Raw genomic sequence first — 26,869 nt, 5'->3', positions numbered from 1 at the left:
AGAACAATTAAGGTACACAAAAGGGCCGAGACACACCTACATTTCCAGAAGAGACAGCTCTCCATCCTCCTGCAGGTGCCTTGCTCGGTGCTTTCTTCTTCCTGATACCAGCATTTTCCTCCAATTCCTTGCAGACAGGAGGAAAAGCTGGAGATACTTTACACACCTTTAGTTACGACAAAGAAATGTCCAAAGGCTGCTTTGAATCCCCATATGGAGACATTTATCACATTTATCAGACACTTGTGACATTTTGATGCAGCAAAGTAACTGACGGGAGCCTTTGGTGGAAATTCTGATTGGGGGGTTGCGTGCACTCAGAGGCACATGACCTGATGTGTAGGTGTATTTAAAATGATGCTGGCTGATAAGTCAGCTCCCAGCTCAACTGGTGTAAACAGCAAACACATCCCCCCCCTCCCAAGCTGGTACCAGCAACAACTATTTCTTTTTCTTCTCCCCCCTCACATTATATTGCGCTGGCCTTGCAGCGACTGGGACGCCTTTTAGGACAGCCTTGACAGTGGTGGCCCGGAGGGCACCGGGTGACTTCCCCTGAGCCCGCAGCAGCCCTGACCGGGCCATTTTGTGGCTTATTTCTCGGCTAAATGCCCAAATGTCGAGTGTCACCCCGCCCGCCCGCCCGGCAGATACCGGGTCGGCGAGGCTCCGGCTGGGCTGCGGAGCAGGATTTCGCCCTCGGCTCTGCTCCGCTCCCGCTGGCACCCGCTTAATTTTATTTTTTATTTTGGTCTCCCTTCTCTTTTTTTTTTTCCTCGATTACCCCAATTTGACGGAAAACGCCGGGCCGGCCCCTCCGCTGCGTTTGGGCAGGCGTGGCACGGCTGCGGAGCAGAGCTTAGGCCGCCGGGGGGAGCCGGGATGCGGAGATGGGGCTTTTTAAAGGAGAAAAAAAAAAGAAAAAGAAAGGGTGTGTGTGAGGGGGTGGTGATGGTGGGGAGACTGAAATGAGGGCGGGCACACGAGGATGTGCGACATTTGGGGGCTCGTCCCTGTTGCCGCGGCTGCTCGCCCCCTCCCCGCACCGCACCGCATCGCCCTCGGGGAGAGCGGGGCGGGGGGCGGGGGGGGGGCTCCTCCTCGCAAGCCCACGCTACCACGCTGCAGCAAAACCGCCTCCCCTTCCCCCTTGCCTGAGCCCCCCCCCCTCCATTTTGTCCCCGCCCGGCCGCGCCCCTCCCGCCCCACGGCGAGGAAATGTCCCCGTTCCCCCCCAGCCCCCCGGCCCCGCGATGCTCGGGGTCGCCCCTCAGCTGCTGGAGCGCCCCAGTGCTGGGTCTCTTCTCCCTCTCCCCCCGTCCACCCCTTCGCTGTCCCCCGTCCCCTTTGTTCCCCCGGCTCAGCGCCCCCTCCTCAATCCCTCCGGCATCACAGCACACAGATTTTTCGGGGCAAACCCCTCTCCCCTTCCCATCCCCGACGGGCTCCTTCTTCCCCCGAGGCTTTGGGTGTGGGTTTTTTTTTGGGGGGTGGGGGGATTAAGGATGCAAGGTGCGGCTGCGGACCCCCGCAAACCCCCGTCTCCGTGCGCCCCCTAAGCGTGAGCTCCGCGCAGCGCAGCGAGCCCCCGAAATAAATAAATAAGTGCGGGTGGCTTTTGAACTGCCCACAGACTGTCACAGAGAGAGAAGGGGGGGGGTAGGAGGGGGAAGGGAGGGAAAGAGGGAGGGGGAGAGAGAGCGAGAAATGCAGAGGCAGCAGCCGCGGTAGCGGCGGCATTGCTCCAGCAGGCACCAGGCACTCCAGTGCCGGGCGGCGAGCGGGGGAGCCGCAGCGCTCGGAGCGGGGCGAGCGGGCACAGGGCCACCCGGGGCGCTCGGTGACACGGCCACACGCGGACACGAGAGGGGCACGGAGGAGAGGCACGCAAGGTAACACGCGGGGAGCCCCGCTCGTGCCGTTTGCGGGGCAGAACCGGAGAGTCTTGCCTTTATTTTTATTTTTTTATTATTATTATTCCCCCCCCCCCCCCCGGTGTCTCAGGTGTGGGGAGAGGGGCTCCTGAAGCTGGGGTGGTGGTGGTGGTGGTGATGTGGGTGGGGGGGTGGGGGGCTGCCTCCCCCGGCGCGTTTGGGGTGCGGTGCTGCGAGGAGCGGGGTTCCTCGAGAGGGAAGGCGCCGGGCACCGAATTCCTTCGAGGCACAAAACGGGATTTCCGAGGAATTTAAACGCCCCGATCGCGCGTTCCCTGGGGGGTGGCGGGAAGCCATGGGTGTGGTGGGAAGAAAAATGGAATAAAATAATAAAATAAAATAAAAAAGGGGGGGGGGGTGTAAGAGGCTTTTGCACCCCGTTCCCTCTCGCCGCCTGGGGTCCACTCCCGAGGGGAGGGGGCCGAAAAACGAAGCCCGGGGGCGGCCGAGCCCGGCCCCCCATAGGGGCGGCGGTGCTGCGGGGGGCTCCGCTCCGTGCCGTGCCGGTCCCCATTCCCCCCCATATTCCCCCATTATCTCCCCATTGTGTCCGGCACCCAGGCGATGGTTTTCGGGCGGGGGCTGCCCACGCCGCCACCACCACGCGTGGGCGCGGCAGCCCACGGGTGTCGTGCCGGTGCCGTGCTGGTGCTGCGGGAGCAGCGCCCGGATGCGCTCGGCCATGAATATTCATCGAGTGCCTTCTCCCGACATATTTACCCCCCCTTCCCTCCCCCCAATTTATCACATTCCCCCCCCCCCCCCCTAGCGAGGAAGCTGCGCCCCCCTGGAGCCGTGCCCCTCTTCCCCACGACGTGCCGCCTTTCCCCACGCACTCGCGTGTCCCAAACGCCCCCGGCACGGTCCTGGGGGGGAGCCGGGGTGCGGTGGGGGTCGCGGGGGGGCTCCCCGCCGCCGGGGGGGCGCAGCCGCCCCTTCCTTTGTCTCTGCCCGGCGCATGCGCGGGGCCCGCCCCGCCGAGGATGGGGATGGGGAGGAACAAAGGCGCCCCCCCCCGCAGCCCCTCCTTTTTCCCCGGGGGGCTCCCGAACCCCCTCGGCCCCTCTCGCTGCGCCCTGAGGGAGCGAGCGCGGAAAATGGGGCGAGGGCGGGCGGGCGGCGCTGCCCCTCCTGCGGGCAGGGGGGTGCTCGGCTGCGGCACCCGCTCGGCAGGGCCGTGCACGGGGGGGGGGCTTTTCGGCGGAGGGGCGTGGGGGGGGGGGGGCTGTGATTTATGCGCTGCGGTTCACTGCCACGCGAGGGATGTCGCGGAGAAGCCCCGCTTCCACCTAGGGGGAGCCAGCGGCGCTCCCGGCTGCCGGGCGGCCTCTGGAGCATCCCCCTCTGCTCGCCCTCCCCGGGAGGATCCTGCCAGTGCGACATCTTGAAAGCTCTTTTGTTCCGATGGCTGCACCTCGGGGTTGGCACCGCTGCCCGTTCCTCCTCCGCCCCCCTTATTCCCCAGTGGGGCCCGTGCTCAGGACTGGGGCACCAGGTCCTGCAGCCCTCCTGCAGCCTGTTGTGAAGTGGGAAATTTTGCCAGCTGGCAACCTGCGAGGCTCTGCCCGCAGAGAAACGATACACTCGCCAGGCTCAAAGATGACAAAAGAATCTCGCAAGCGGGCTCCCACATGGAGGGCGGCCGTGGGGTTTTGCTGCTTCCCCTCTGGGGCTGCGGACGTGAGCTGCAGAGCGCACACCCTGGGGCCTCCGGCTGCGACCACTTGGTGTTTCCAGTGAAGGCCACTTCTGGAGAAGCACAGCCATCAGAGCCCTCAAACCTGTGGCAGAGCGGCTTCTCTGCCTGCCAGGTGCTGCCCAGAGCCACGGGCAGGCTTCAGGCACGGTGGGTTTGTCCCTTGAGCACGCAGGACCGTGGGCTGGGAGTGCCATACGCAGGGAGATGCGGCATCTGCTGCTCTGCTGCTGCTGCTCTCCATACCTGCGGATCCCTTTGTGCCTTCGAGGATGTTGCTCACAGCCCCCAAGCTCTAGCTGGGGGTAGGAGGGGGAGAGGAATGCAGCCAGGATATGACCAGAGGTTTTTTTTTTTTACGCTTTGCTCTGCCTGCTCCTCATGGCATGGAGCGTCGGACGAGCGAGGAGCTTTGCTTTGTGATCGACCAGCCGATGGGATTGTACGCAGCAAACACCTCCTTTTGGCGTGGCTGTTGTAGTTTTGCTGGAGAGCACTGGCTGTGCTGTGGATGGAATAAGCCCAAAGAGAGGGGAAATTCTTGGTGGCTCTGTCTATTCTTGTATGCTTCATGTGTGAGATAGCCGATTGTGTAATTTGGGGAATTTGTTTATGCATAGCTGCCAAAAAGCAATCACGCAGCAGTTTCTTCTGTTGATATGAATCTCTGAGAGTATCATATCCTCACATCCAGTTGAAAAGGAATCGGCATTAAAACTGGTAAAACTACTGGCCCAGTTATTGCGTGAAGCAGTGACCAGGTGTGGTTTTTGTGTATTTTTTTTTTTCCCTTCTTCTCTTTCCGTGCCTCTTAGCATCTGAAATGCAACACCCACTAAAGCAACCTGGTACTAACAGGCAGATTTATCTCAAGAGAGTGGCACACCTTTGGAGCATACCCTTTTCCTGAGGTTACAGCGTGCACACCCCATAATTTCACAACTGATTAGAACTGTCTGTCCTTAAGTATTTGTCAGTTTTGGTCTTTCAACATTAAGCCTCTGGAATAAATCGTATTTTCTGAGTGAAGCTCCTTGTATTCGTGCTGTGTTCCAGTGGTAGATTTGCCCCATGCAGTGAACCGTGAAGTCCTTCAGCAGAGCCTCCTGTGTACAAGACAGCTTCAGACCAAACAATGCAAAATTCTTCTCTTGTGCTGGCATCCACACATGTCCCAATGGGGCACACAGAGGGACAGAAGCTGGCACAAAGAACAGGCTGCAGGGCAGAAGCAGGCTTTGCCATGAAATCGTGGGAGAGCTTCTTTGCAAGGCTTTGACTACCATGGAGCTGCTAACTACTTGGAAACTTTATGTTTCGTGTTGATGTCACATAGTTTTGAATACAAGAATTTCAGAGTTTTTCTTTCCAGGAATTTGTATATACAGATTTGTGTGAAAATCCTTGGACTTGACTTGGGTCTTGATTTAGGTCTTTAAGTGTGAATGTAGTGTCCCTGGGTGCTCTGCAAATTTAATGGTTTAAGCCTGAGTGCTTCAAGTAAGAAAAAGGGGATGCTATTCAAATGCAACAGAGACTTACCAACCAATATTCAAGGCCCTACCTTCTTTCCTGCAGGGGCAGTAAAGGCAGGCCATTTTGAAGTACTGTCTGCATCAAGACAGCTTCATAACTAAAGAAGGAAATCTTAGGAGGGGCTTGGGTTATTTCTTTTGTGTCAATCAGTAATGACAAGAATGAAGTAACAACTAGAGAAATCAAAGAAATTCCTGAAAGCATTAGAGACTTGAAAATAGAAACCATATGCAGCATAATAGAGGTTTCATGCATTAGTAGGAAATGCTTTCAAGATTTAAAAAAACGCAGAGGGAAGAAGGGGAAAAGCACCTCGTGCAGGATGGAATGAACATTAAAGTCTTCTCTACGGCATCTTGTATCATGCAGCTGCCTTTCTTAAAAGCGTGATGCCAGCTAAGCTTCTTGCTTCAAGATGGAGAAATGTGGTTTGTATAAAAACGTAGCTATTGGTTGATATTTGTGATATGAAAATGTGTAAGTTCAAAATAGAAACTGATTGATAGCAATGTGATTCCTCAAACATGAAAGATTACTGACTTGCCAGAATCTGAAAATAAAATCCTTTGACTTTTTTTCAGCACACCAATAAATGTAAAGAGATACTAATTTTTAACACATGTGGAGCCGTCAGGTTCTGCCTGGGGGCAAGATGTGTAGTAACTCCCTGTTAAGTACGGTTAATGGAATTTAAGTCTGAGGAAACAGTTTTATTAATAAAACCCTTCTGTCTTAGGATATAAATCAGGGGCAGATCTCTTTTGATGTGTTTGGTGTTGGATTCTGCAGAGTCAAAGTGCAGCAGGCTGCACCGTTGACCGGACTTGTGGGGTGTCGACTGCCAAGTACCTCACCGGTACTGTAGTGCTGGGCTAGACACGTGTTTTTTGGGTACATGTTGCCTAGTTTAGATTTTAGCCTTGTACGTAGTGACACGTATGAATATGATCTGCTGATCCAGGGATTTTATTATTTTTTTTGTTAATTCTTGTTTTTTTATTATTATTATTACTATTATTATTATTATTATTATTATTACTATTATTATTATTATTATTTAATATCCTATAGGGATTTGAATGTATTTTCAAAAGATGTAATTTTTTGTACGATTCCCTAGCAGTTGTTTAGAGCAGCATGCCCTTGGTGCTTAATGCAAACTGTATGTCTGATGGTGGGAGCTTCATTTTGATTAACGACTGAATGTGTAGTAAGATTGGGCCTCAAACACCTACCTTCTGCTACTTACAGAGGTGTGTTGATAGATGCTTGCTAATGAGGTCATGGTGCTGGTAGCAGTACCTACGCGTTGGTGTGAGGAGGATGTCAATGCAACACTGAAGCAAAGCTTTTTACTCCAAGCAAAAGCCAAATGACTGTAGGGGGAAAGCTTGCCATAGGATTACTTTTAATGGCAGAAATGTATGCCATCATGTCTTTACATGACAAATGGAAGCTGCTCCTACACAAGTAGTGAAATCAGGGGGCTGTTGGCCATCTTCTGTTTCAACAGACCTTAAATACACAGTGGGATGTAGAGTATAAGCCCTTCAAAGGCTAGAGCCTGTTTTATCAGTTTATTTTCTGCTATTACTGTTTTCCTTGAGGGACTGGTTGCTGAAGGAGAGGCTTCTATTCAAAATTACAGCTTGATGTTATTAACTGTTTTAAGATAAAGTGGACGGTCACATAGTAGTTTGCTGTAGATTTGTATTTGCTAGACAAATTTAAGATGATTGCTGAACTATGGAGAACAAATGAAGCAGCATTAGACAAAACAGAACAGATCAACAATAACAGAACTGATACATGTCTCTTTCACTATCTACTTTAGAAAAGCGCACACAAAACAAGACCAAATCAAGATGTAGTGAAAACCCCCAGTTACAAACATGCAGTCAGCATGGGAGGGTAAAATCATGACAAACATGTCATGTACATCATGTACATCTGTTTATCCAAGATAGGCTGGAGCCTGAGAAATGCTACATCAGCTTCCTGTAATCACAGTTCCTCAGAGCAGTTAAGCACGTCATTCTGGGAGAAAAACAAAACAACAAAACAGGCTAAAGGTGGTACAAAACTAGGAATCTGGAAACAGAGAGGATGAATGCTGTCACCATTAGACGTGATGGTCAGATGATTATGGCATTCCCCATTAGTAAGCAAAGTTTCCTGCTGCTTGTGCTTTGGCCAGCACTGGTAAGTGCATGACTGACTTCTGCTGCTGGTTGGGCTGAGCTGGTGGGAGGAAGCAAATTCAGTGAGCTCTGAGATGGCGAAAGCAGCTCTTCTGGGTTTCTTGCTTTCACCACAAAAGCTGAGGCAAATAGGGAGGTTGTGCTAGGTACTCTAAACAGGTTTCTGAAGCAGATGGGCTGAGAGAGTGGGGCTGGTGCTCCTCCAGCAGCATCGCTCAGCCCTGGGTGTGTGCTCGGCACCAGTGAATGAACAGCCTGTGCTGGGGACAGCTGGTCTCACTGAGGTGTCTGTGAGAAGAGCTGCCTGCTGAGTTTTACTTTCATTTGGAGATCTGCAAGCCGTGTGAAGGGAAGGAGACTACAGGTCCCCAGGGAGTAATAACGAGAACCTGGCCAGATTTCCCAGCTTCTTCCATTCCATCTTTTCATTGAGAGGCAGTAGAACACAGTGGTGGTTCGTAGCTTTGTTTTACAAGGAATTTTCACTAGGAGCATGTGTTGTCAGTGAAGCCTCCACAGTGTACTTGAGTGCTTGGGATCTGAGCCTCTAATTCAAGTCCCTAAATTAGCAGACTGAAGCAAATGTGGAACCTCTTACCTTGCCTGCTGCAGCTTGTGTATGCTCTGCATAACTCCAGGATTCACAGCCAAGGGCATCCTGATGCCTCTAGAAAGCTGCATGTAGGATGTGGGAGCTCAAGGAGTGTGACAAGGAGTTGTCCATGCAGACAATTTTTTTTTTTTCTGATGGATCTGATGCCTGCAGTTCATGGGATAAGAAGAACTTATCCATTCTCTGTTCCTGCACTCTGCATTTCTCCTTTCCCACCTCATGGATCTTCATCTTGAAGAAGACCATCGTACAGTTCAGAAGGATCAGCAGAACCTGTTTTAAGCTGCTTGTGATCATCTGATGTTCCAACCAGTCTTGGATTGCTAAAATAACCATTTTGGTGTTTTTCTCAGTGCTAGGCTCCATAGGTGATATTTAGAGTAGCATTTAGCTTTCAGCATAGTGGCCCAAGCTTTACATGCAGTTGCCTTGGACTGATGACATTGTCTTAATGAATAGTGCTTTTAGAACCAAGCAAAGTATGTGCAGCCCTATTGTGCACTCAAATATAATAGGTCACCCGCATGTACTCTTTTCCAGTGCATGTAATATTAAAATCTACAACAGTGCTCAAGAGAACTAACATTACAACAACGTTTTTGTAAGCACTAGAACAATTATTAGGTCAGTGAAAGTTCAGTTGTCATTCTCTCCTCTGGACAAGCTGTTTGATGATGGCTTTATGAACAAATTATTGATGGCAATGATAAGAGGAGCGTGGTGCTCCTCATGGTCTCTCATGCCTGACCAAGCAATAGAGTGACAATGGCAATCCACAAAACCATGATGTCTTGAAAGTGGCCTTCAGTACAGACGTAGCTTCTGTTACCAAGGATTCAAACTACACTGCAAATCACCTTCAGATATTTGTTTTGTAAACATCTCTTGAAACGATGCTGCCAACAAAGCATTGTGGAGAAACCATATCCAGTCAACAAATTATAAATATAATGGATTTCTCCTGCTTGAAGCAGGCTAAACATCACAACTTAAAATACTTGCCTCCTCTGTTCTGCCATGGAGTGGTACATGGAGGATGGTGTTGAGGGGCACAAAGTGGCTTTGCGTGCCCTCCCACAGTCATTGACTGAGCATCTGAGCCTCTCAACATCTAAAACAGAGAAGCAACAAGTAGTGAAGGAGGAGTAGTGAAATAGCTCACCAGTTCTGCACTAACAGATTTGTGGTTTGGAAAAAAACCCTGTCCATGAGTTTGCTTTGAAACAATGACAGTAAATTTATGGTCTGAGAATAGAAATATTTATCTCAGCAGCTTTTATTTCCTTTCTACTTCAAACAGAAAGCTCTTTGGCATGGTTGCTCCTGGTTAAAGAAGCCACTTGATATACTTTCTTATAGGAACTTTGTATTTTAACATGTTGGGATACATCTTATATATCTCTGTGCATACCATGTATTTGTAAATGTGTCACAGTAAAAAGAGTTCAAAGGTCTTCAAGTTAGTACTTTTCATTCATTTTTTATTATTATTTTTTTCAGCTAACTTTGGCTCTGTACCCTTCCTTGTAATAACATTGCAGATAGTTTTTCTGTTAAATTATTACACTGGTTATGTTGCCATTTCTTTTGGCTATCCTCTCTAGAAGTCCATATTTGCAGCTGGGAACTAACACAACGCATTTCACAGAACATCTCATTAATTGCACATTAACATGCAATATGTGCATTAGCAGATACACAGAATGCAGTAAGGTCTATGGCATAAGCTTTAAGTGTAGTCTCATTCCTTTGTAATAAGCAGGAATATGAGTACAGAATGCCTTTAAAAACTTTAATTTTAAGCTCTAAAATTAATAATGTTACAGGACCCCCACTGTTTGCATGGAGGGTTCCCAAATCTAGATGTGCACTAAAGTGAGATCATATCAACACGAGAACTTGATCATAAAAAGTATTTTATGCAAATCCTATGACAATATAGACATCTTGGAGTTCTTCCAGCCAAAAGCATTCAACACTTCTAACTTTTTATTGCTTAAAAAAAATATTCACGTGGTTTCTCCTTCTGCCGAGTGCAAGAGAATTGGTGGTTTCTTTTTTTTTTTTTTTTTTAATTTTTTTTAATAATGGTGTTTTATTTTTAAGCAAAAAAGGGCTCATGACTAAGTGAAAAAAATAAATAAATCTGTGGTAGCTCACCTTGCCAGTCTTATTTTCAAGAAGAACTAGATTTGTTTGATTCCTGTAGGACATTAAACAAATTGCCACAAGATCAGAATTAAACTACATTAGTGAGGTGCAAACCACTTTTTTTTTTTTTTTTTTTTTTGGGCGGGGGGGGAGGGACAGGGCATACTTGCTATTATAATAGAGAAAGCTTGTTTGTTAAGCTGGGGCTTTTCTGGGCTGCATATCACATGAAGGCCGGTAGCTGTCACAGCCACAAAGGCCTGAGCTTCTTTCATGGAGAAACCTTTCTTCGGATCTACTTCTAATTGCTTGAGATTTTCATTGTGCCCAGATAAAGCATCACATCCATAAGTGATGGAGACAACAACACAACTGCTGTGCAAATTCATTATGAATGCCAGCAAGATGGGTCATTTGGCCATGTTCAGGCCAAATGAGTTCATGATGGCAAATATTTATGCCTTTTTTCTAAAGCACAGGTTTGGTTTCAAGTACCTGGTGGTTTTTCGAGTTGCAGCAAATTCTCAATCCTCCCTGCTTTTGAAGCTCCTTTCCAGCACCTCTGGGGCCTGACCATGGGTCCGCTACAAGCTGCCCCCAGCATTTTCATGGTTCTGTTTCTGAGCTGCAGGTTCCCAGCTTGCATCTCCTGTCTGTCCCACCCTGCCAGCTCCAGAAACCTTCTCTCCTCTGACCAGTGTCAGGGACTCCCCCAGGGAAGGAGCTCTTCTGGTCACTTGAGTCTTCTTCTTAAAGCAAACAAATAAAATGAGACTGTCCGCTGGAGTTTTCTGTGCTGTCTGGCTTTGGTAGGACCTTATTTGTGGGGCATACGCAGTCTAAAGTGCCAGACATCTTTGATTCCTTGCACTGGAAAGGAGACCAAATAGCTAACTTAATTATTACAAATGTCCTGCTTTATCTTAATTAATCTAGCCATATGATTCAGGTTCCCCAATCTAATTATCTGGGGAGATAGTTAAATATAACTTCATGTATCTAGGCGCATTTAGCTATTCATGGTTAAATCTGCTCACGGTTCCTAAGAGACTATATTTCAAAGTTACAGAATCACAGTTGAGAATAATAGCCGCCCTTCATCTGAAATGAAAAATAGAGAGAGTTCATCTTAATTAACGTGGTGGAATAAGTTTTTGTGTTAATAGTACACCTCATAATTTACAATCACCTTCAAGTCTCTCGTGAAAACAAGCAGACATCTTTTCCTGTTCTGACACAGAGGACTACCAAGTAGTTGTGCTGTACACAAAAAATGGGATTTCCACTGTTTGAGCAAATAAACATAATTTTAGAACATATGTGGTAAACATTTGCCCTTTCCTCTGTAACAGATGGGAGATGGTCAGCACTGAGTTAAAATAATCCGAATAATTTGAAAATAATAAATCATAGTAAAAATTCCATGTCTGTGGGAACATTTCTAATAAAGTCATTGTAGCCATGTGATCAGAATTACAATAAAGAAGACTTTGTTGACCAGTGATGGATAAGAATAAAAGTGTTCCACTAAATGTTAACAACCATAATAGAATAAACTGCCTATAACTATCCTAAAATGAACATCTAAGAATTTCCTTTCATATACTATGTGTAGAACTTATAAACATATTACTTTTGTGGGTCATACGCCCCATACAAGGTTGGACTTGGTGCTTAGGGACATGGTTTAGTGGGTGACATTGGTAGTAGAGGGATAGTTGGACCAGATGATCTTGGAGGTCTTTTCCAACCTTAATGATTCTATGATTCTACAAGAGAGACATCATTCAAATGGATGAACACGTACACATTGAGAACAATCAAGCAGAATCTGTGAAAGGAAAAAAATGAATAGGTTGGTTTTGAGCAGTGTAAAGAAGAGAATGATTATTTTAAGAGCAGGTAAGAACTGCCAGCGAGGCATCACTTCAATGGAAGTCACTCTTCTGCCTTGAAGCAGAAAGGGGGATTATCCAGACTGCTTTTGAGGTCCTTCCCTGCCTACAGTTTGTGGGATCAGGCACAGGAGAGACGTTTGGGGTGAGCTTGTTCTGGAATGCAAGGGAATTAGTTCTGTTGAAAAACAACTGTTCCCAAATGTGCCAATTTATTAGCAATATGTATGAGCTCTGCTAAAGTAGAGATCAAAGATAAACTTCCACTAATATGAAATACACAAATAAAGCTTTTCTAAAGCTGGTACAAAGAGATTTAATTTATTGATGCTGGACAGCAGAGGCCGTTAAACAGAGATTTCTGTTGGGTACTGCTGACAGAATTCTTGAAATGTGCTGTACATTTGAGTCTATTCTTCAAATTAGGGCTGATGTAAAAGAAGCGGAATAAAGCTTACAAAAATGATTGAGGCTTTTCAGTTACTAAATTTTATTTCAGGATGGTAATATGTAGTCGCGTGGGTATGTGTGAAAATTATTCTCTGTAATCCCAGAAAGAAATTTTGTAACTGCAGCTGAGAATGGCTGTGTGATGCTGGTTGGTAGGACACAAGTACATCCTTTGTTACTTAATCTATAGGCTGCAGAAACGTTTATGGGGTTGTTCCACAGATGAGTAGAGAATCTAACTGCATAACAAAGGCTATACACACATTTTCAACACATGGTTGCTCAAACTTAATGGCATAATAACAATAGCTTTGAAGGTTAAGCCTGATATAAATTAGACTCATTTCTAAAGAAATCCTTGGTGTGTATTCATAAATGGTTTTGAATAGACTTAATGTTTAGCTGAACAAACACCTCTGTGCAATCTGTTTTGTGTGCAGGTGGGCAGCTGCAGTTGAAGTTCCTGGGTCAATACCAAGGGCTGCCCAAGCTGCAGCTACTTGGGATTGTGTGTTTGAACTCTGTCAACCTTTTGCACCTGAATGCAACCTGAGACTTATTTAGTTTCCATATGTGCTTACTGAAAATAGTGGTGTGCTCTTCAGAAGCAATTGCAGGAGTTGTGTGTATGCTTCTGTTGGATGAATCAGATTCTTGGCTAGTTGCCCGCATCTTGGTGTTATTAGAGATGAGGAAATGTTCACCTTTGTTCAGCTGCTAATTGTCAGACTGTTCAGCTCAGTATGGATTTCGAGCTGTGCACAACAGTGCTTTGGCATTCTCTGAAGTGAATCTCTCACAGAGGGAGATGTGTTTTGGGGGCAGAGCTAGAGCTGTGGGCTTGATTCTGGCTCTATTTACCTGCTTGATCAGAAAGTATTTGCTCTGAATGTAATTGAGTTGTACCAGTACAGTCAGAGCAGTGAGCTGCTGGAACACCAGGGTAATTTGAGTGGTTGGATGTGCAGCACTGATTGGGTCTGGTGTTCTGATGTGATACAGCAATGCCTGTGTTTGCAATCATAATACGCAAGCATTTCCGAAAACATTAAATCCAAGTGTTTTGTCATCTGTTTGCTTTTCTTCCTCAGTTCCTTTAACACACTAATGGTAGGTGAACTTGGATAATTTTGGTGTTGAAAGCAAGTTTCATACTGCCTGAAGAGGAAGAAGGATTATCTTTTTAATCTGTAGAATTTAAGTGTGTGCAGCAGTGCAATATTCATGTTGAGTAGATAGGTCAGAAAAAAAATATATGCCTTAGGTTAGGATTCCTTTGGTCAGAGACAAAATCCCTGGCATTAGGTCTTACTAATATTAATAAGCTTATATAAACTGGTACAAAGGGCTGCAGAAGAATGGTCTGAGCAGCCTTTTTTTTTTTTTTTTTTTTCCTGTGCATGGACCTCTGCATCAGAAACAGGCCTCGCAATGACAGCATGAGGGAAAGGAGCTTGTAATAGAGGTATTAAGCTATCCTGCTATGCCATGATATAGGCCAGGGACGGTGGAGAGCACATGCTGGTGTGCGTGCAGGCAGAGCTCTCTTGCTTCTCTGCAGACACTATTGAATGAAGAGGTGAGCTGGGGTGGTCACAGGGCTCCTCCTGATTATACTGGGTTAGAGGCAGCACTTTGAGCCCAAGCTGTAGTTAATGGATGAATCTGGTTTAGGTAAAACTGTTCACAAGTGGTCCAACCAAGCCTCTCTCACCAGCTGCTTTATGGAGCTCTTCAGTACAAGCAGTAAGTAAGCAAGACGAAGTGCTAAAAATGACCACACTGGCACCTAATTCAGGGGATATGCCCTAGAAAATATTTTTTATCTTCAAGTATTATGTGAATGCCAGTGTTTAGACTCCAGAGCCGGTCTGGTTTTTCATAGAGAAATTTGTGACATGTATAAACCAGGAATGGCTGACGTAATTGGTGTGCTTCTGCAAAAAAAAACACTTGTCTACTTAAGAGACAGGCCAATGAAAATAAACATGAACTTTAAAAACAACCCTCAAGTTTGTATTCCAAGGTTAGAGTATGCTTCTGAGACTACTATCTGCCACAGTAGGATAGTAAAAACATTTGCATTTTTTGAGAAAAAGTAACTAACCACAGTTCATACCATTTTCAAGTTTACAACTAAAGCATGCAATAGCATACAAGTCCTATGGACTAGTAAGTGTTATTTTAAGAAAGGCATATATCACATGCCTGTTGGTAAAACACCGTGAAGATGTGCAGCAGTAAGAAAACTCATTGCACGAAGTGTAGCGTGACCTATTTGACATTTGAATGTATTTTGGTAGATTTTGTAGATTCCTGTATAGTACCGCATCCTGTGCATTTTTCGACCTAATAGGAAGTGTAACAGTGATAGGAGGAAAGTTTAAATAAAATCCTATCAACATTTCCTAGTCAAATAAAGAATGTATTTATTTATTTATTTATTATTATTAATATTATTTTTATTTTATTTATTATTTTAAAGACATTGTGATTAAAAAGTCTGAACTTTGAACATGACACTGGAGCCAGCTGGAAACCTCTCAGTGAAATGTTTTATGCTGGAAAATGTTTGAGTTCTTGCAGCTCAGCATCTGTAGGAATAATACAGGTTTTGATTTCTAGCTGAAATAAAGGTCAGTCTTACCCACCTTGGGCTAGTTAATCATTTAATGTATAAGCAACCCATGCGGGAAGCAAAGGTTCAAATTTTTGTTGTTGCTGATCCCAGCTGGGGGGTTTAGTCTTGTCTTCCATAAAGCAAGTGAACAATCTACTCAGCAGACTGGTGTCCAGTTTCGGTTGGGTGAGTCTGAGCAGCTGCTGACAGAGCTGGTTACTCCATGCTGTATAAACTACCACCTGTCTGGAGATCACCTGTGCTCAGAGGTGATGAATGTCGAGGTTCAGGTCTGAACTGGACAGAGAAAAGAGCTGAACCGTGCTCACTTTCAGATGAAGTGACAGTTTCAGCAGAGGGCTTGAACCTGTGGCTAATTCTTTACTTGTCCGACTGCAAAAGTTCATATAAAAATGCCCCAAATACCAATCTTTCAGGGGATTAGAGAGCATTTTTCTATGTAGCTGTAGTATAAAACCAGTGTCTTTGTTTGAATTCATAAACGAAATATGCAGTCCTTCTGTCGTTTTGCAGTGTTTGATTTGTAGGTGTTTCCGGGAAGATGTTCAAGTCCCAAGTGCCAATTAAGTGCCCATCATGAATCTTAACCACGGAGCTGGTCCCACTACTTTAAGTTAGAGTTAGATGATGTACTATGGAAATTTGAAATGTTCATTGCAAGATGTGGGAGTTCTTATTTGAGATCTAATTCTGTCTGCAGTGTTAGATACTTCTAGCAGCCCCTTGGGGTGACTCGCTGCTTGCTCCCCCCTGTTTGCTTGTTTGCTGTTTCTGGCTGGGCTTCTTTTGCTCCCAGCTGGGTGAGCTGAATCGCCTTGCCCCAGGGCTCTGCTAAGAGCCAGACCAGCTGCGAAGAAAGGGGAATGGGCAGTGGGCCCGTCCTGCTGGAAACAGCAAGCTATTTAATTTGGCTTAGTGCATCACTGAGCTGCACATCCATCTCATGGTCTTAATGGTTTTTAATGTTGTTCCTCTAAGCATGTTTTTCATCTAAAAACATATTTTTAAAGAGTATCCACCATATGAACATGGAAACATCACATAATGGGTCTTAAAAAAAATTGCATAAGCTTCTGCAAATTAAAAGCAATTGTGAAATTTTCCAGTAAAATGCTTTTTGGTTTAAAATCTATTGAGTGAATTTTTGCAGTGCCAAAGGTCTAAATCTACCCAAAGATCACTGAATTTCTAAACTGACAATGGAGTTCAGAAATGAATTAACTCCATTGGTCTGTAAAGACCATTTACATCTCTTACATCAGTTTCTATTTTGTCTAAATTAAGATCAACTCAAATCTTAAGCTTCCTTTTTAAGTTGTTTCAATTCATGTAAGGCAAGCGATAACTGTTATGGCTTATAAGGTGTTCATCTGAGTTGAGAATGATGTATAAAACTCAGATGTGAGTAAAGTGGTGCAGTGACTAAAGAAATGCCTAGGAGCATCTGACACTTCTGGCCTTGGGCAGGAGCCAGACATAGATATTGTGATCCTGGCTCTGCAAGAGAGCTACAGAAGCAAGAACTAAATTCTTGCTTTAATGTTGTCTTTTTATTCAAATATTAAAAGTAATGAGTAGGTTGTAATGATAAAACCATCACATTGGACTGACAACTTGGGTTCATGCTTTCAAGTGTTTCTTAATGTTCATTTAATGCTGACTGTGGGGAATCAGGGGGATTTCCATCAGTTTTAATCAAGAGGACTAAAATTTTAATTCCTAATACATATTTATAATCTCTTCAAAGGACCATTTATTTATTTATTTATTTGTTTTTATATATATATATATATTATTTTTTTTTTTCCAATACAAGAGCCACTCATAGTTTGGTTGAAAAGATAAAGGATATTTTAGCTCAACTGTTTTAATCTGTAATTCCTGACTCCCATTACAAACCAGGTCGTTGAGAGTACAGATACTTCTCAATAGAATTAGAGCAGTAAGGCAGCAATAGAAATGTGTTGCACATAACAAATTGCTACACTGGTGCTGGTGTAGGAAATCCTTTACACTGTAAAGGGGAACTTAGCACTGCTTATGAAATGTCTTATCCTGAAGATAGCTACTCAGAATAATTTATGAATGTGTGTAGTTTTCTCACGTAGCTTATTTACACAAAGTCCGTAAAACTGAGCTTCAGTCTGCACAGCTTTTTTGTAGTTATGTCTGCTGTGTCAGCCATTTGGCTGCAGGAGAGCTGCAACGCTTGCTGGAAGGAGGGGAGTCAGCGCTGTTAGCCAAGCACAAGATGGTTTGTCAGGAGGGAGAGGGAAGTGGTGCTGTTCCTGTGTAAAGCTGTGTTTTGTGCGGCGAGCCCAGCTGCTATACGAGCTTTTCATATAATAAAGCATCAGGTAATGTCTGCTTACTGAAACTCCTTAAGAACTGTTTTCCACCATGTCCTGAGGCAATATAGTAAGACAGGATTATTGCTGGGATTTCTGAGAAACCAACTGCAAGTGAATTTCTTACCTGATTTTATCCTGAAGTGGAGAACAGTTGGACTTGTCCTAATCCATCAGATCTACAGCTCTGGATCTACAAATTTCTGCTGGGTTATGTTGTGGCCTTAAAACCAGGGATATGTCTGTAATGTGATTGGTAGCTTCACAAGTGCTGGAGTTAGCTCCATTCCCAGCAGCACGTTGCTGTGTTCATGTGGAAGCTCTGTGGGAGCTAATTTTATCCTTCTGAGAATGTTTAGCAGCCTCTTGTAGAATTTCACATGTATTTTACCTTGCTGCTTCCTCTAATGTGGGCACCAACACGTTATGCTGCTTTGTGCCCCATAGTTCTGCCTCCTAACTAGCTGTCTCAGAACTAACTTCAGTGTTGCAATGCCTGGATTTGCCTTGCTCCACTCTTTTAAACTGAATTAAATTGAATAAATATAACAGCAATTTAAAAAAAAAAAAAAAGCGTTGAATGTGTGAGTTTTATCTTTCACTATAAAGCTTAGATTTTATGCACGTGGCTCTGCAGAAATGCTTGTAAAATCTAAGAGCCCTTCTTAACTTCAGCCCTCAGTAATTGAATATGTACAATTGCAGCATGGCAACATGAGAGATGATGCTAATGATGGAGATCCCACCACCTTACATTTGCACACTTCTGTAAATGACTGGCATGATAGGGGCTGGTTGTAAGCTAGCTCAGGGCATGGCAGTTGTATGGCAGTTCAGGGGTCATAAATCTGCAGAAAATGTGCAAGGAGCAGTGTGAATAGTTCACTCACACGGTTCTTCAGGCTGCTATAGCTCACACCACTACCAGCACCTGGCGTAGCAGGCGTTAAAGCCAGGCTGCACGCGTCTGCATTTTAGGTGGTCTGGTACAAACCCATGCCTGATGAGTCCTTGGAGCACTCTGCCCAATGCAGGTTTGATTAAAAATCCCTTCATTTAAAGGGCATTAGAGTCTATGGAGGCTGCTGCCTCTGAGAGGAAGAAAGGTGTCTCTTTGAGAAGAACGTCTTGAGATGAGGAAGAAACTATGTTCATCTTGAGCTGAAACTCAAATGAGAATGATATCTAATCACTACAGCAATCCAGTCTGAATATTAACAGTCCTTAGTGCTCTTTTGCAAGGACAAACTTCTTTCTAAATCTCAACAAAGCAAGATTCTAATGTGGGTCAAATGGAAATCTTGTTTATTAAAAAGCTGCTAAAGAAAACTAAATTTTTAATTTCAATGGAAGAGGCTTCTCTGTCACCCTTGAAGGCATGCCAGTGGACTCTTCCAACACATGCCTCAGTAAACAACAAATGAATCACTGAGGTGCTCTAACAAGGATTGATGTGTCCACCCAATTAGAGAGATATAAAGAGCATTGCCTTGAAATTCTGGGTTCATTTGGGTTGCTCTTCAATTTCCACAGTCTAACACTGAAGCATTGCTTCAGGGGTATTGTTGTTCTCAACAACTGTCATGGGTGTGTTGTCCTAGCTAACAAGTACAAATTTTGTACAAACATTTCTCCTGTGAAGTACACAAAGAGTAAAACAAAAAAAAACAAATCAAAACAAAACAAAACAAAAGTTAAATCAGTCATTATTCTGTCTAGGCTAAGAATGAAGTCTTCTCCAAACTTAGCATTTTTATAAGCCTAACTGAGAAAACTCTTGAAACACCTGTTTTCAGGGGCTGACTGTTTCTTTCTTCACTGATTCTAGTTGGGTTTAACTTCTTCATGCCTAAAATATGTGCAATCTTGGGAGGTGAGAAGGTGTAATGCTTCTTGTATAGTGAGATTAATGCAATTTGTCAGATGGAGCAATGCACGGAAAATTCATTAAGTATTTTGAGACTGTTTCTCTTTCTTTCTTGGAACAATATTTCTATTTTCCATTTTAACTGTACACGGGACTTGTACTGATTCAGAAATAATTTCCTTATGCCATTTTAAAAGAAAATTAAAAATTAGACCATTTTCTGACTATCCAGAATATTTCTATTCCCAGACAAATAGTCCAATTGTTTGCATAGAACAACACAAAGGAGCCAAATGAAGGACATCATGCAGATCAACAATAAAGCAAAGATCAGAGTTTGTTTTGTTTTTCAACCAGCTGCTGTCTCAACAGTTGTGGAGAGCTTCAAGACTTCAGACGGTATCTTGCAGGTACTATTCCTTGACCATGCTTCCAGGAAAACTGTATCATGTTATTATATGTTAAGATAGTTAGATACTGGCAAGTGAAATTTTCTTTTGTAGACAACAAGTGGAAACCCTGACTTTTTAAAAAATTGCCTAGGCCAAGCAATAAATCATTACAAAACTGCTGGTTAAGATATTCAAATAAGAGTTATAGAGGATGCTCTAACTCCTCCCCTCTTACTGCTTCTTATCCCTTCAGTGTGATGTAAGTCTTAATAGGGAATAGTAACTTAACTGTGGTTAGCAGCTATTTGCATTCGACTACAATTATATGCCTGGGCTACATGGTATTTTGAAGCCTAATTCATCAGGCATGAAAGTCTTTACAATGAAGAGCTAGCAGTGCTGTAAAGCAAGTCATTATAATGTAAAAGAAGATTTTGCTCTGTTCTGTAGGTTTTATAAAAATAAGCGTATAGTGTTACTGTTCTCACTGAGTAGCTTAAGAAAACAAGTAAAATGCCTAAATTAAAAGCCTTGACATATACTCGTGATGGAGGAAGCCAAGCTACTCAGTGTTCTTAATTATCCACTGAGGATAATTAGCTGACCATACTTGGACATGGTTATCATACCTTAGATGCCATAGAGATTAAAACAATCTGAGGATTTCTTTGAAGCAAAGTAAAATGAGACGTGTGAGTTAGAAACAGATTCTGTAAGGTACTGCCTTTCCTCTTTGTATAACTGGAATGCAAATATATCATGTGTGCAATGAAGCAGTGCACAATATTTCAAAAAGCTGTAGATCATTTGAGATTGATTTAAGCCACGTTTACTGGAGCCAGTAACTTCAATCTCTGATCTGAGCCGTCTTTTAGCCAGGGAACATTCTTAGCTCATCTTCTGCCAATTCTTGATTTTTCATACCCAGCATGACTTTATTTTATTAATAGATTCCCTGTGTTGGGGATGATTTGATCTCTTACTTCCACTGTTTATGTAATCGAGTCACTGACCCACTGTGGAAATTCAGTAGCATGCAGCTGTGATACAGAGTGTATGTGCCTTATGTCACTGGCCTTCATGTTCATAAACTTAAAAGCTGCTGCCTGACTCTGCTTGCCAAATCTGTCTGCTTGCCAAGTCCTTGAGAACATAAAAGAATTGACATGTTTTCTTAAAATTTAGGCCTTTTTTTTTTTTTTTTTTTTTTTTTGTGTGTGTGTGTATGTGTGTGAGGCTTTCCCATTAGAATGGAGAAAAAATAAAAAAAACACAGTAAAAATACTCTGGAATAACTTCAAAAAATATCCCACTACAGTAGTGACTGAGATCTCCATCTTTAAAATAACCTTAATAGAGTTAAATACTAGAGTAAATGGAAAAACAGATGAACCCTGTGCTTGTATTTAATCCATTCCTCTCTGCCAACGTGTGCTATGTTTTGTGGTATTGAGGACTGTTTCACCCCTGCTCCTCTTGGGAAACTGCTTTGGGGCTGGACCAAAGTAATGGGCAATCCTTTATTAGCTCTGATAAACGAATGCTCAAGTAATGGGAAAGGAAAAACATTGATGAGGAAGGTTTGACAGAGAATATCGTGGGCTTTGTTTTGTTTTTAAATTACAGAACTCCTTAACTCCTTCAGTGCCAGACCTAATCTATCTGCCCCTGAGCCCCTCCTGAATCCTGGCACAACCTTTGCCAGTCGCGAGGAGCCAGCATGGGAGGCAGCATGCAGGCAGACACTTACTCTAGTTCATTACAGAGACTGGAATGAAAACCAAAATCCGGCTATATGAATTAAGGATTGCCGTGATGCTCTGAACAATCCCCGTCTTTTATCTTTCTCCCCCCACCCTCTCTGTTCCCTGAATCCCAAACCACAACCATGTAGCAGAGGTCATTCTGAGCCGGGGCTCTCAACCCAGCACATGGTCTCTTCCAGTCCCCACCAGGGCTGTATCTCTCTGTCTGGCACTGCACGTCTGTGTTGCTGCTCTGGGGACATTGCCCTTGTAGTTTGGCACTGACTGTCCTACCCCTTATCGCAGCAACAGGCCTCTCTAGTTAATTATTGGTACAAACATCTCTGCCATTAGGCATCTCCCTTGTGCAGCTTCCTCACCCTTCCCCCAAATCCTTGAAGTATTTGTCTTTGGATCTTGGGGTTTTCTCATAACTCTTTCACATCCCAGCTCTACTTCTTGTGCTCCCCTGTGCTGCAGGTCCTAGTCCCCTGTTTGGCTGCAGGCTAACCCCGTTCACCTCTGCTCTTCTTTTCCCTCCTCCCCTCTCCCTGAGTTTGCTTCTGTCTGGGCGCAGTTCAGGTGAGACCCTGCCGGTGCTGCCAGCCCTCACAGAAATACAGCTCCAGCAGACACGGCAAAGCATGCCAAAACCTTGTGCCAGGGCACAGGATAGTTGTTCTGGCAAGCTCTCTGCCCCACAGCCTGCCAGCTGGCAATGACTCTTTAATGCACTTGTAGTATCTCCAAAAATACTGGTCCTTCCTCGCTTTGGGTTTATTTTAAATTGCTTGCTTTCATAGCCTGAATTTTATTGCATCACTTTTTCCATCGAGGGGTGCAGGAATGGATGGAAGCCAGTAGGCACACACTGAAACATCCTTGAGAGAGCAGCTCCTTTTGTTCATTGACCATTAGCCACTTGTTGCGTTCAGATCAAATCCTCTTATGGGTTAAGAAATTCTTTGAGATAATTCACTCCTGCCCCCAACCAGACAGTTAGGTGCTTTGCCAATTAATACCTCAAAGCAGAAATCTCAGTTCTCTGCATTACCTCCTGTGCTGGAGAGAAACATCAATTTTAAAGGGGAAATACTTGCATTCAAATACTTAGAAAATTTCCTACGCACTTTGTATGTTGGAAGCAGTGAATGACTGAGTTATGTAAAATGGAAGGAACTTACATAGAGTTTCACAGGCCTGTGGGGAGACTTGAATTTCCTCGATCTTGCTCTTCTGAGTGGCTTCTAACCTTTTACCTTGCAAACACAGAAGGAAACACTGAAAGTGAATCAGATTAGTCATCTCCCGACCATGTCCGGATCTGTTACAATCTTTTCCCACTGTCATTTCTTAGGACATTTTTCACTCCAAATAGACTTTTTAAATCAGTGTATTTGCATCTTGTCTTTTGGGATACATCCTTAGCAAAGTCTTCACCCACATCAGGAACTCCTAATGCCTTTCCTTCCCGTTCCTGATCACCTCACCATTCTCAGTGTTGAATGAGTTTTCCTGTGGTTGCTTAAGACCACTCATTATAAGCAGCTTCCAGTTGCATCTATTTAGGTCTTTAAGGACTTTCTATTCTATTTTGTTGGTGCACACTAACAAAAAAATAATTAAAAAAAAATTGAACTACATAAAGTTCTTTCTGGTCATGAGGTCATGGCTCCACAACATTACTGATTAAATGTTGTCCACATCACAGTTGTACTTGTGATTTTTCTTTATTGAACACACAGTAAAGCTAAATCACTTAAAATTGCAAATTTCTTCTAAACGGTGAAGCACCTACTGAGATAAGTATTGCTGGCATAATCTTCCATGCTGCACCTTTCATTTGCATTTTCCTTACCAAAATACTGGCTAGGACCAACTCTCTTGCTGAGTGCTAGCTTTATTGGATGGGTGCAGACTACCTGCTTTTTATACTTGAGTCTTTGCTATCATGTATGTAAGCTATGTTTTTTATGCAGTAATCAGAGGATAACAGTCGCTTGCTTGAGGAGCTCTGGAAATGTTCATCATATAATGCTGTGACTCTGATGTCCATGCAAGTAAAATGCTCTATTTTTCCTGGCTCAGGGGGGTTAGAACAAGTTGCTGCATTTCTTATAATAAATGTGGGATGAAAGTCATAAGGTTGACTGTGTCTGTGGGGCATTGCTTTCTCTCAGATTGCTGTGCTGAGTCAGTCTTACTGAAATTAGAACCTGGGAGGAAGCACTACTTATGCTGAATTCAACAGAAGGCATCATTCGGATGGGCCTTTGGAGGCCTTTGTCAAGTTATGCCAGGGATCAGAGAATAAAATTTAAGGTGTTAATTTAATGAAGAATGGAGAAAATGCAATCCCGGATCTGGAATTTTTATTAAGTACAGTGCAGTATAAGCTAGAACTATTAATAATAGAACTGGTGCCCATGCAATAGAGTGGCAGTTTATTTTAAGTTCCTGGAATATAGAAGATTTATTTTTTTATTTTAAATATGGTTCATATTTCACAAAATTTGCATGTTTAAAATGCTGAGTTTTGAGGATCCTGATAGCTTATGATTTATTCCCCTTTGTTAGTTTTCATCCTGCATTACTGGCACTGGAATCCAATTTGCCAAGCTGATTTCCATCTCTGTTTCAGGAAGAAATAACAATGGCACTCCTTGCTCTTAGCATGCCTAGGGCAATCCCACATCAAATTATTTTCCAGCTTTGTACTTGAGTTTCACAGAGTTCCTCAGTACAATTGAAATAGTCATATTCATTTGGAGTCCGTGTCTTTATCTCGTGGCAATGGCCAACATGCAGGGAGGAACCTTGTGCTTCTCTGGAGCTGTGGCTTGTTTTCTGCCATATGAGGACTCGTCATTTCACGGTTTTTCTAGTTCAACAGGGGAAGCTCAATCCACATGGGTAGGGGCAGTTCCTTGTAACATTTTGCTACCAGTCTTACAGAATAGGCACAGCTTGAAGAAAAGTTACTTCTAGTCCCCCATTTCATCCATTCCGACTGGAGCTGCTGTAAAAATCGATGTGTGATCTGATTTGTGCTTGATTCTGGAAGCAACAGAATGCATTCATGCCCTCTGAATTCACATTTTTCCTTGCACAGGCTTGTACCAAGCCTGTTTAATGCTATCCTGGTATGCAGGTGGAATCTCATATGCTTGATGGTAAAATTTTGATGATCTCCTATTCTTTTTACTTCTGCCCTCAGAACTGTTACTGGTACGGTTATGGCAAACATTTCTAGGCAGTCTTTAGGAATTCCTTCCTAGTTCTGTTTGAAATCCCAGCGGTGCCAGCGCATACATTTGTGTGCAAAGCTTATATAGAGAGAGCATCCTGTCTGCTTTTTTGCTCTTCATTCATTCAGAGCCTACAGTCACCCCAAATAAGTAGATAAGGAGGACTTTAGCAGTGCAGCCTGACAAATCACTTCAGATGTTTAAATGAATTCTGCCACAGAACTTCAGAGGCATTACAGCTCTGGGGCTAACGATGACTTCGTGACCTACCAGTCTTACTTTGTTATATTGCCCAGATGCCCAGATCTGGTATATTTTTTGTTGTTGTTGTTGTTGTTGTTTTTGACAAAAAGTGGGTTATTTGTAAATTTGCTTTATTTTTTTTTTTAATACATATGAAATATCAACCTGTTGGGTAACCTCTGAAGGGACTGAAATTAGAAAGGGAGAAATGTGCAGATTAAAAAGTAATCAGTTCATTGGTGTGTATTTTTCTCTCTTTGCCTGCATTGCACAAACCGTATCAACTCTACTTTGCTTCCACTTTTCAGCTAGCTTGTATCTATATTCAGCTATGTATGTGAAAACTTGTGAAGTTATGGTAGTTTCACTTCCTGCACAATTTCTGTTGTCCCTGGCTGGTATGTAGTGTGCACACACTCTCTGCCTGGCGCCGTGTTGTGAAACTTTCCTCTTGCGGAAGCTGTGTCCCGGGGGGTGGGAAAGACATGTTTTAATGTTTGCCCTTGCAGGAGGGGAAGGGGAAAATAGCAACAACAACAAACTGGTCTCTGAAGTATTAATTTTTCATGATTTGAGTAGCTACCTTCTCCTCCAAAGAAGGTGGAACCTGGGCTGTGCTTGTATTTTTACTTTTATATAAAAATATAAAATATAAATATAATATATATTATATATGAATATATAAATATAAAAATATAAAATTTTATAGAAAAATAAATATAAAATAATAAAATAATAAAATAAATATAAATATTATTTTTATATTTTAACTTATTTTTATTTTTTACTTATTTTTAATGGAAAACTCTGGACTAATGACACTTGCTGAAGTAGTAACTTTGCATATGTGCTACCTATGCTGTACCTCTCCTGACAGGAAAAAAAATTATGCCGACATTAACTGAATGTCTCTGCAAGCTTTCGAAATTCTGAACTGACAGAAAGAAAGGTCTGGAAAAACAATTCCCTGCAGTATTTACTTGAGCCTTCCTTCTGTCCACACAAGCCAAAATTAGCAATGTCAGTGTAAATGTTGGGTAGTTATGCCATACATGGATTTATGAGCTTGCATAAATATCTTGTTATTAAAACTTTAAATATTTACACTGAGATTCTGCTGCCTTCTGGACTCTTGTGAGAATATTTCTGAATACTAAGGGTTGTTTTTTGTTGTTGTTTTTGTTTTGTTTTTATGGAGAATATTCTAGGGTTGACTTTTTAACATAGAGCTGTGCTTCATTGCTTTTCTAATGAATGGCTACAGAATAATTTACACTGTGTCAGGGCTAATGCATTGCTTAACACTGTTATAGTTCAAGCAAAGAGTGACTATTTGAGTAATCTATGTAGCTTTGAAAATGAGCAATTTCAAATCAGACATTGAGAAATAAAAATAAAAAAGAATGTAGAGCTCAGCATGCTGACTTCCACTGTTATCTCCAAGTTTGGATTCTGCCCTTAGGAATTCAAGGCTTGTGCTGACTGTTCCTCCTAAGGGCCCAGTATAAATCCCCCTAAGTGAGACTCCTATTGTTTTTGGTGAGACGTGAATTGGGGCATTAAAGCAGAAATCATTATAGTGGGTTAAACTTTAAACTCTTTTCTGTTTAGCTGTATATACATATAACAAAACATGCCCTTGGGTTGCCAAACATTATCCAGTTGGCAATCACATGGCAAACAACATACTGAAGATTAAAAGACTCTGTGCTTTAAACAACACTTTTTGTGCTTGATGCAGTATTTCCTTCTTAATTATGTAGGGAACTAACATTGTTAAGTGGGGGCAAATAATTATCATGAAAATTTGCAGACTTTCTGAGTAGAAGTATTACTTCAAAGCAGCAGTGGGGTAGACATGCTGGGAGGTGGGAGATAAGAAACAGCCAAGTGTAGCTGATGGGCTTAC

General features: G+C 43.3%; 1 protein-coding gene across 1 annotated transcript in view; it reads left to right on the top strand.

Moving 5' to 3' along the window:
- Nucleotides 1–1,751: 1,751 nt before the first annotated feature.
- The window catches only part of BASP1 (brain abundant membrane attached signal protein 1), a 51,431-nt gene continuing 26,313 nt past the window's right edge, over nucleotides 1,752–26,869 (top strand). The window contains exon 1 of the mRNA XM_027451635.3: nucleotides 1,752–1,892. The gene's annotated coding sequence lies outside the window, so the exon portion shown is untranslated. The remainder of the gene's footprint in view (nucleotides 1,893–26,869) is intronic.

Source organism: Anas platyrhynchos, chromosome 2 (assembly GCF_047663525.1).
Source record: "Anas platyrhynchos isolate ZD024472 breed Pekin duck chromosome 2, IASCAAS_PekinDuck_T2T, whole genome shotgun sequence".
In the NCBI taxonomy this organism is placed as follows: domain Eukaryota; kingdom Metazoa; phylum Chordata; class Aves; order Anseriformes; family Anatidae; genus Anas; species Anas platyrhynchos.
Note: the sequence above shows the minus strand (reverse complement) of the source record. Positions and strands in the feature narration are given on the sequence as shown.